Below are 11,164 nucleotides of genomic sequence, written 5' to 3'. Positions count from 1 at the left end.
TGTTAATCTTTGTTAGAAGGATTATGAATGGTTCTCATATATATCTCTTATTGAAGAGTTTCAAGAGTTCCTTGAAACTATGAGAAAAAACAACAACAAAGGTGAACACTTGCACAGCAGATTTCAAAATTAAGGTATTATGGAAGTTTTTTGGCCTCTTTATTTTAATGACACTGCCTTTTGCAATTGACAATTCAACATGCAAAGTGGCAATGCAATCCTCATTTCAGTGTCAATTATTTTGACTAAATATTTGAATTAACGATCAATCAATCAAATACCAGCCAGCCAGAGGCAAAGTAGGGTCTTTGCAGAATTTGGAATTCGGCCCACAGCTGCTAACATGTACTTATAATACCAGTCCCTCCAGGATTTCGCGATCGCTCCAATTCACGTGAATTCAACCAATCACTGTGACTTTGGTGTGACTCGCAATTTTGACCAATCACCGCAACCTTTCCGCAATTTCATAATACCGCTTTACCAGTTTACCGCGACTTCAACCAATCCCAGCAGTCCCACGTGCCAGACTTTACGTCAGTATAATGTGACTCTGAGTGCCACTGACCAAGCGGGAGTAAGAGAGAGCTTGTTTCCGAAATTCCGATATGAAGACAAGACTCGAACATCTCACATTTACTTTTTTTTTCATCTTTCACTGTCTCACGCAACTCCATTGCAACAAACATGCAAAAGACATCGCAACTTTTATCGACATTTTTAACAAAAGCTCCCGCAAAATCTGGTATTTTGGATCCGCAACAAACTTAAAAAAAAAAAGGCCGCGGAATCCTGGAGGGACTGTAATACATGCAATACATGCATACATTCATGCAAACACAGCCATGGAAGAACTTGTTGCAGCTCAGATCAGACCAAATATCTGCTACGATAACGTGCAACGCGCCAGTCTGCAACATTCTAAAACCCTACCAGTTTTCACCAATGCAACTAGATGAGACAGTGTATCATCTCCATAGCAACGACTCTCTGTACTTCATTTGTAACTTCCAACTTTTCAGCTTTTTTTTTAGGTGTAGCTGAATATCATTTGTAGCATCTTAAAATACAAATGAATAGTGAGACACTTGCTACACTTGCATTTCTAGTGGCAATAAAACGGCGAAAACAACATTTTATTTCTCTGATTCATGGCTTTGTTCTAACACAGCTCCCTCTCTTCAGTCCCTCTCTAGCTCGCTCGACCATATACCATGCCCGCAGACGCTCAATGAGCCTCCGTCCAAAACACTGCCAGTTTGTGTAACTAATGGATGTAAAACCACTGGATGTAACTGACTGAACCAGCTGACTTCGCTATTGGCTGTTGAAACAGATGACGTAGGTCGTTTGAATAAAGATGCCAACAAACTTCTTTGAGAAAGTAGTCCAAAACATGTGACAAGGCTCCAATACTTACTCCCAGCACCATGGTTGCAATGCAAGTCTGACAACTGTCAATTTAGTTGTCTTTTTAAATTGCAACTTTCCTCCGCCTCTCTCACACGCATACTCTCTCTCTCAGCCCTGTTGCTTCCTGTCTTCCGCCCTCCCCAGAGCAAGGCAGTTTGCTTCACATTAGCCTACCTATATACCCATGACTGTCTCACCTGCCCTGATAGGAGGAGTTTGGATGGTTGGAGGGGGGGTGAGGAGGGGGGTGAGGAGGGAGGTTGAAACCGGTGATGAGTAATGTTGGGGACAACAAGTGACAGAGTTTTTTGGGGTGGGGGGGAGAAAGGGGTCAAACCAGGGGACACATAGACCTCTGTTTCGCTGACAATGTGAAGAGTTTTGACAATGTGACTTCAGTTTTGAAATGATCAATACATTATTATTATTGCTGTTACTATTATAATTACACACACACACACACACACACACACACACACATACACACACACAATAACTGATGGTGACAAGGACTTAGTTTCAGTGTCATACAATTTCCTCCTTTTACATTTAAGGAAGGGTTGCCTGTATCATGTCAAGCGCTATCAGCTTACAATGTTGCTCGTTTTAGGCCTATACCCTCCGTCTGTTTGCATCTGTAGATTTCTATTAAATTAACCAAACAAGCTAATCTGCATATTTAAATAACATTTTAGGGGAAAAAAAAGACTCCTGATGTAAATCACTAACTGGGGAAGCTCTGTGGTGAAATGTTTCAGTTATTTTGTTTATCATATTCACCAGTGCCTTGTCAAATGTGTGCAAATTAGCGCATTTTAATTAGTTAACGGCTAATTTGCATATTCATGTGGCGATTGTGCGTCTGACTGTATTGAATGAAACTTTAATATATGGAATGAAAGTCTGAATATACTGAATGAAAGTCTGAATATACTGAATGAAAGTCTGAATATATTGAATGAATTTGATGTCTTCAAGGCTCTGGCACCTTCTTGTGTTTTCAATGTGATTAATCCATACGGACATTGCTGCAACAAGTGATTGTATCTGGTGACACTGTTTGCAAATCAGCATGAAATCCAGGTTCACTCAAAAGGGCGAAGATTGTAGTATAGGCTTTATTGAGGGGCACCTGTGAATTTGAGGTACTTTTTAAGATTTGCCTGATGAGGAACTGGCTTTCCTGTAAGGTTTACTACATTTGGTCTTCCATGATGAAACAGCAAATACATTTTTTCATCGGTAGAATGGTTTTGAATACAGTTAACAGTACTATTTTTGGCCTGTACATGCATTTTCCAGGGTGTTAATGATCTATATTTAGGAGTACTCTAAGTTCTCTATTACTTAGGATTGATGATACTAGATTTCGTGCTGCCTTGCTCATAGAGTCACACTTGTTGCATCAACAGATAGCAACAGTACATGTTAATTACATCAAAAACACAGGATGGTGCCTCTTGGTATAGTACTCTTGATGATGTTAAAATTCCATATATTCAGACTTTCATTCAATATATCCAGACTTTCATTCCATATTTTCATACTTTAATTCAATATATACAGACTTTTATTCCATATATTCTTTTTATATATATATATATATATATATATATATATATATATATATATATATTCATATTCACGTATATATTTATGTCCTTTGTTACCCCCTAACCCTTTATTCATGTAAACGACATGCCAGCGGCAGTCAAATGTAAGTTGTTATTGTATGCCGATGACTCCTCACTACTAGTGTCTGGAAAAGACATCTATCAAATTGAAGACACTCTTAGTGGAGAGCAGAAAAATGTTGGCTAATAGACAATGGAACCTAGGGAAATCTGAGTGCATTCTATTTGGCACCAGACGTAAGCTACAAAAGGCACCTGCGCTAAAAGTCACATGCAACGAAAATGAAATTGAAGCAAAGGATACTGTTACATATCTAGGACTGGACCACTGGACCAGACACTGTCAGGATATTCCATTGTAGAGAAATTACTAAACAAGAGTGCCTGCAAATTGAAATTCTTATACCATAATACAAGGCATTTTGTCTCCAAAATAAAAAAAATCCTTGTCTCAGCACTCATTCAGTGACATTTTGACTATGCATGCTCAGCATGGTACAGTGGCCTGACGATGAAAATGAAAAATAAGATGCAGGTTATGATCACAATATGATCCGCTTCATACTGTACTGATACCTTTCAGGTATTCCAATAAAGGAGTTAAGGGTAGAGTTCTTGCCTGTAAAGGTTAGGGTTGAACAACTTAAACTCAATCATATGTACAATATTATTAATGGTGTAGCCCCAAAGTATTTGGGATTTCAGATTTTGTTGATGCACACTCAACATGCCCGTGAGACTAGGGCCAGTGTCCGTTCATGTAAGGTGCCATGTGTGAATAGTGAAGCAAGAAAATCCTTTTTTTTATACAGGAATTATTTTATGGAATAGTCTTCCACTTAATATTAAAATGGCAGAAACGAAAACTGATTTTAAACATAAAGTTAGGGTTTACTTGCGGAATAAAATAGATAATTAGGGGAAAATAGACTCTAGACTGGGGACCGGGTAATGTATTGCTTTGTTTTTTTGTTGTTTGTTTGTTTTACCCTTAGAATGACTGTATTTGTTTGCATGTGTTGTATGTCCTGTTCTCTTCCATCAGGGACCATGTTGGAAAAATGTGTTCATTGCTTTAAACGTTCCTGTTTTTCTATATCCATAAATAAACCAAACCAAACCAAACCAAACCAAATATTCAGACTTTCATTCTATATTTTCAGACTTTCATTCCATATATTGACTTTCATTCAATATATTCAGTGTCATTCCGTATATTCAGACTTTCATTCAATATAATCCAACTTTCATTCCATATATTCAGACACTCATTCAATATATTCAGATTTTCATTCAAAATTCACACACATATATACATATTCATGTAATTTTTTAAAAAAAGCTGAAAAAGGGAGCGTGCCCCCTTTAATGTCTGTTTGTGCACGTGCCAGGTTTCGATTGTACTCATGAGGATGACTTTTTTCCCTTTGTTTTTAGATCCAGGAGTAAAAGAACGGTGATATAAGAGATAAAAGGACAACGGTTGAGAAAAACATTACAGTCATTGATGTCAGTGGCCATTATGTCAGTAGCCGTTGATGTGTGTGCACATACTATTAAGACCTGTCTCTTTAGCTTCATAATGACTTGGGAATTCAACCTTGCACACAGGAGCTATGTCTCTCCTGCATCAATAAAAACAGAAGAGCAAACCATTATTGAGCCTAAGACGATTCATCAGTTTTTTATTTTTGCGGCTGATGGGGGTTTCAGCTCCATAATTATTGTGGTATACCTTCTTGTTTAACCATAAACAACGTAAACATGTTTAGAAGTTTAGTAAACATGGCCTTCGGAATGACATTGTAGTACAAGAAGTAATAGTGCTGTTATTAGGGTAAACATTTAAGTGGCAAGTAAATCATTCAATAACTGTAGTTCTAGACATAATCAACTAGCACAACGCAAGACACATGAAAGTGTTGGTTCACTCAAATTAGAAAAATTACATTTTTGGACCTACATCTTGTTGGATATAGTCACAGAGATTGGGTTTTGCGTGTAGAAATGTTCAAATATCATGGAATATCAATGGAACTGTATGCATGGCTAAATACCACTAGTGGTGCGTGAGATAGTACATTTTTGTAATTTGGGTAAAACGCTCCTTTAACAATGTAACACAATGTGTTACATTGAAATACATTGTGTCTCTTCTCTTTGTCCTGCTTTGCTCTGCTGCAGAGACGGTTTCCTTATGGGTCTGTAAATAAGTGTAGAATATTAGAAAGCTACACATTTTTGTACTCCTTCTGGCCATAGGAGCCTGAAATGTACATATAAATGTTCCTTCGGCTTAAAGGTCCCATGACATGGTGCTGTTTGGATACTTTTATGTATAAAAGTTGTCCCCTAATACTGTATCTGAAGTCTCTTTTATATAGGCCTTAGTGGTCCCCTAATACTGTATCTGAAGTCTCTTTTCTATAGACCTTAGTGGTCCCCTAATACTGTATCTGAAGTCTCTTTTATATAGACCTTAGTGGTCCCCTAATACTGTATCTGAAGTCTCTTTTATATAGGCCTTAGTGGTCCCCTAATACTGTATCTGAAGTCTCTTTTATATAGGCCTTAGTGGTCCCCTAATACTGTATCTGAAGTCTCTTTTATATAGGCCTTAGTGGTCCCCTAATACTGTATCTGAAGTCTCTTTTATATAGGCCTTAGTGGTCCCCTAATACTGTATCTGAAGTCTCTTTTATATAGGCCTTAGTGGTCACCTAATACTGTATCTGAAGTCTCTTTTATATAGACCTTAGTGGTCCCCTAATACTGTATCTGAAGTCTCTTTTATATAGACCTTAGTGGTCCCCTAATACTGTATCTGAAGTCTTTTTTATATAGACCTTAGTGGTCCCCTAATACTGTATCTGAAGTCTCTTTCCCAAAATTCAGCCTTGGTGCAGAATTACAGCCACTAGAGCCAGTCCCACAATGAGCTTTCCTTAGTATGTGCCATTTCTGTGTCTGTTGCTATTGAGGAGGAGAAAGGGGGGGCAAGGTGGAGGGTGGGGGTGTGGCCTTGACGACTGCCACTTTGCTCGTTTGAAAGCCATGATGTCTCTCTCTCCCATGGGTGGGCCAAATTCTCTGGGCGGGCAAAGCAGAGAAAGAGGAGGTAACCTTGCTCCTTATGACCTCATAAGGAGAAGATTCCAGATTGGCCCATCTGAGCTTTCATTTTCTCAAAGGCAGAGCAGGATACCCAGGGCTCGGTTTACACCTATCACCATTTCTAGCCACTGGGGGACCATAGGCAGGCTGGGGGAACGCATATTAATGTTAAAAAAAACTCATAAAGAGAAATTTTCATGCCATGGGACCTTTAAAGTGTATAACATATTGTATATCAATATTTCACCCCGCTGCAGGTTTCCCTATTCAAACTGTCCTGAACTTAGAACTGTTACTACTTTTTCGCTGCCTTTATTGACAGGACAGCTGAAGACATGAAAGGGGAGAGAGAGGGGGGAATGACATGCAGCAAAGGGCTGCAGGTCGGAGTCGAATCCCGGCCCGCTGCGTCGAGGAGTAAACATCTATATATGGGTGCCCCCTCTACCAACTGAGCTATCCGGGCGCCCTAGAACTGTTACTACTTGATAGAAGTCCAGCATAGAGAAGAGGAGAAACACAAATAAATACAGCTGATGACAGTCAGCATCTATCCAAAGAAATACCAGAAAAGAAAGAGATGATGATTCCAACACCACTAACTGAGATTGTTATTAACCCTCCTGTTATCCTCAAATGTAGGCTACTAACACCCTTTATCCTTGGGGTCATTGACCTCAGAAATTTGCTTTGTCAAGTAATACAGTCTGTGGTGACTTTCCCGCGCTACATTTCATTACTGCTACTCACAATGGCGGACAAACAGACAGAGAATGAAGACCGTTCAACTTCGAGTCCAAATTAAAATAAAAAGATAAACTCCCACACCCACAAGAGGACCCAGCTGATGCTGGCTGAGATGACATGTCAACCTCTTCCATCGACTGCAGCCGGTCTGTGTGCAGCTCAGGTGGGACACAGACACCTGAGGCCCGGTCTGTACTCCCTATATTGAACACCCTTTTTTGGAGTCGCTTTTCGGGCTGAAAATTCAGGACATGATAGGCTCTGGGCTCTCATCTCTGCCAAAGTCCTTTTAGGCAAGTCATGCCACTCGGCCGCCATCTTGGCAACGCCTCCGGGCACCTATTTCGGACTAACAAGACCAGGCTCCTATCTAAATGAATGGGCAGAGAGTCAGAACTGCACTTTCAGTGGTCATCGCGACATAAAAACTACATGTATAGAAACAGCAGTAGAATATGATAAAAATCGCTGAAAAAGTTTGATGACTTTGCCCCAAAATAAGGTTTAAAACGCCTTTTTCCCCACAGGTTATACTGTTACTACGCATGCGCAAGGGTTCACGACACCAACTTCATTTACGTCTCTATCCAGAATGCCGGTGTTGTGCCCATAGATATATATATAAAGCCTTAAGGCTTTATATATATATCTATGGTTGTGCCAAGCCAGAGACAATTTAAGGACTTTGGCAAAGCACTTAAACAAATGCTCAATGTCATTTGTTTTATCAGTGTACAGTACAATATTTTGAATTATTATCTTTCTTGTGTCTTGTTCTTCTTGTGTCTCACTTTTTCTTGTTGTTTTAACGCTAGCTAACGTTAGCTTGAGCGTTGATAACTGATGCTACGTCATGAAGCTAGCTTCGTCGCGTTGCTAATATTAGCCTGTTAGCTGTTTCGGATGCTAACGTTAGCATAGCTAGTCTAGTCTTTTAACCTTACTTACCGTTAGGCTGGTTTAGTAGGTCTCCGCTGTCGCAAAACCTCAACTGTGCGCATGCGTCAGTGGAACCAGATGATAGGCTTACATGTTTCCCGTCTTGAATGTTAAAAAGCAGATTATTGGCTTTCCAGCGGGAGGGGCGGGACATATGCATACAACCGCCATCTTTGCCGTTACGGGTTTTCCTTATATAGTTGTATTGAGGATTGAGGAAGTGGCCTGTCTCTTCTAAATAGTCTCTGTCTCTGCCCACAGCAGCAGTCAGGGCGCAGTCAGCGGGTTCGGCAGCGCCGCTACTGGGGATAGGAGCACCACTTGCCATCCCGGACCTGTTCACTCCCTAACCCGGGCTACTGGCCGTCCCAATCCGTACCTTCTTAGAGAAGACAGCACCACCAACAACAGCCCCCTTATGTAATCAATAAAGGGCGTAAATGTTGTTTTTCTTTCCTGCCCATGCTGATGCTCAGGTTGGTTTAGATGTTAGCGCTGTTGTGTCAGCTAATATTTTAGCAGCGTGAGGCGCTGAACTCGGGTCGGATGGGACAGTGGGCCCTTTCCTCCCCGGGTGAGGCGTATAAGGGGGAAGGCAGTGCTGGCCGCTCTTCCTCAGCCTCCACTTCATCGGCTAAGGTTATATCACATTCTGCCTCAGTAGCTGGTAGGATGTTTGTGTCACATTGGTTAGATAGAACAGACAAGACAGCCTCACTGTGGAAAACATTGCGCCTCCCCAGTGAGTAATCCTGCTAGCGGCGTTAGCACTGTTGATCGTGTTAGCACAGTTAGCCATGTGATCATCTCCATGGCTGCGCTTGTCCCCACATGGCCCGTATCTTCGTGGATGTATTAGCTCTTAGCTCATAAGCTCATCTTAGACTAAACTGCATTATAAAGGCATGTAAAGGCATCACGTAGGTTAGAGCTACCAATCTACCACCCACAGTCGACACCTGCCTGCAATTACATCTTTGCGTCAAAGCTGCCGCTAGAAATAACTCAAATCTTATGGACAACAACTTTAAATACCCCTTTAGATAAAACATAACCACCATAACACCCCCACACCACCCCCACCCTCCTTATAGATTCTGAATCCCCTTTATGCGACTATGACAAATATGCAAATTACTCCAAAATCCCTGACTGACCTAAAATTTTAAAGAAAGCTCTTTTTGGTGCTTGAATGGCTTCTTACAGAAGCTTTGACTTGTTTTTTCTTACTGTCCTAAACATAGTAAGCTTCATTTTTAGCAGTTCCTCACCTAGGGCGTCCAATGGGAAAAAAATTATTACATGTAATTCTATGACCTATGTCCTTCTGCCATGTCTAATATCGCCCTCATGCCCTTATTCTCTCTTCAGGTGCGTTACTAGTTTACACCTGCATACTCAAGAGATAGCTGGACTGTGTGTGCTGCCCATATTTTGATATTGTATTTGTCCTGATTGTTTGGTCGCTCTTGTCTGAATGTGCCAACTTAATGCAACCAGACATTCATCCACGTGAGGGCCTGGATTGTAAAGAGAGGCTAAGTTCTGGACCCACTTGTCCCGTACATCCTTTATTGCTGTGGCTTTGTCACAAAGTGAATGACACGGGAGGACACATTGAATGTCTTTGAAACATGGTCCCTGGAATTATTGCCCTTCCAGTGTCAGCATCGACTGAAAGATAAAAAAAATCTGCATTCAAAAAGCTTGCTGTTGCTTTAACTTTTGCCTTGTACACTCCTGCCAAAATGAGCATCCCAATGTAGGCCTGCAAGTGGGTCACATCCAAGTCTTTCCAACTGTCCCAATACAGTTCAAATAGGAAGAGGGCCCACGATAGCTTTCCATTTTTGGAATGGTAACGTGTCCACTGGAGGCTAAGAGAGAACACAATCTGCTGGTGGTTGAGAGACAACAGTAGGGTGAACACCAATAGTCTCATTCTCATCAGAGGAGGATGCCTCACAATCAGGGTCCTCCTCAACATTATCCTCATTCGCAGACACATTCTCCTCTATATAACCTGTCAAAAAGCTGTGACAAAACCTCATTGGCAAAAAAAAAAAAAAAACTTTGCTCAGTGGCCATTTTCAGTGGAGAGAGTATAAAGAGAGAGCCCACAGAGCACCAAGATAAATGGTTTAGAAGGCAGCAGTACAAACTGTTATGTTTGTCCCACCTCTGTGTTGTGTCCTCGCAGGAACCATATTTCCCCTCCCTCACGTTGTGGGACATATCAATTCAATTCAATTCAATTTTATTTATAGTATCAAATCATAACAAGAGTTATCTCGAGGCACTTTACAGATAGAGTAGGTCTAGACCACACTCTATAATTTATAGGAAGAAACCTTGGACAGACCCAGGCTCTCGGTAGGCGGTGTCTGACGGTGCCAGTTGGGGATGTGATGAACAGTGGCAATAATAGTCACATTAAATATAATGGAACAGTGACATCAAATGGTAGTTGTAGTAGTCCATGTCATATCAGGGCGCTGCAGGGCGTTACAGGATGTAGCGTGGCCCAGCACAGCATGGATGGACGTAGCAGGAAGCAGCAGGGTTCAGCAGGACACAGCATGACATTGCAGGGCACCGCAGAGCTTAGCAGGGAGTGCAGCAGGACCACGGCGACAGCTGCAACCAGGATCTTGGTGCCAACGTACTCCAAGGAAATATATGCTGGGAGAAAAAAAAACATAAGGACTCCGGGGAGGAAACTCCTCAGAGCTAGGTTAGTAACAAGCATTTCTGGGACGGGATGCACACAAATGGAAAGGGAGAGGAGAGAGCAGCTCATTGTGTCAAAGGAAGGAAGTCCCCCGGCAGTCTAGAACTATAACAGCGTAACTAAGAGAGACAGGTTAAGGTTAATATTATAGGTTATATCAGGGGTTCTCGCAGTACTACAGGTATGGTTATGGCAGTTTAGGGCTCTAAAGATTATACAATTTCATGTGATAGTGACCTCAGTATCAGCCAAAACAACCTAAATAAATGAGCGTAAAATTTTCATATTTCCAATATGTTTTATACAGCTAAAACAGCCTGGGGTAGCATTTACCCCAAGGAACACCAATGTGTGCAAAACAGGGCATTGGAAATATATCATTATTTTGCATGGTTGTCCCCATTAAATGAGGAAAAGTCATTCAATACGAAGCAAAACAAAATATGACAAGCACTTTTTTAGGGATCTTAAACATTGATTTGGGTAAAATTGACCCCAAGGATAACAGGAGGGCTCCTTTTTTAATAATCATTTTGCATTGGGCATACAAAGCCTGCAAAATAAAGGTGTCATTCAGACTTGTAGA

Source organism: Perca flavescens, chromosome 24, assembly GCF_004354835.1.
Source record: "Perca flavescens isolate YP-PL-M2 chromosome 24, PFLA_1.0, whole genome shotgun sequence".
In the NCBI taxonomy this organism is placed as follows: domain Eukaryota; kingdom Metazoa; phylum Chordata; class Actinopteri; order Perciformes; family Percidae; genus Perca; species Perca flavescens.
Note: the sequence above shows the minus strand (reverse complement) of the source record.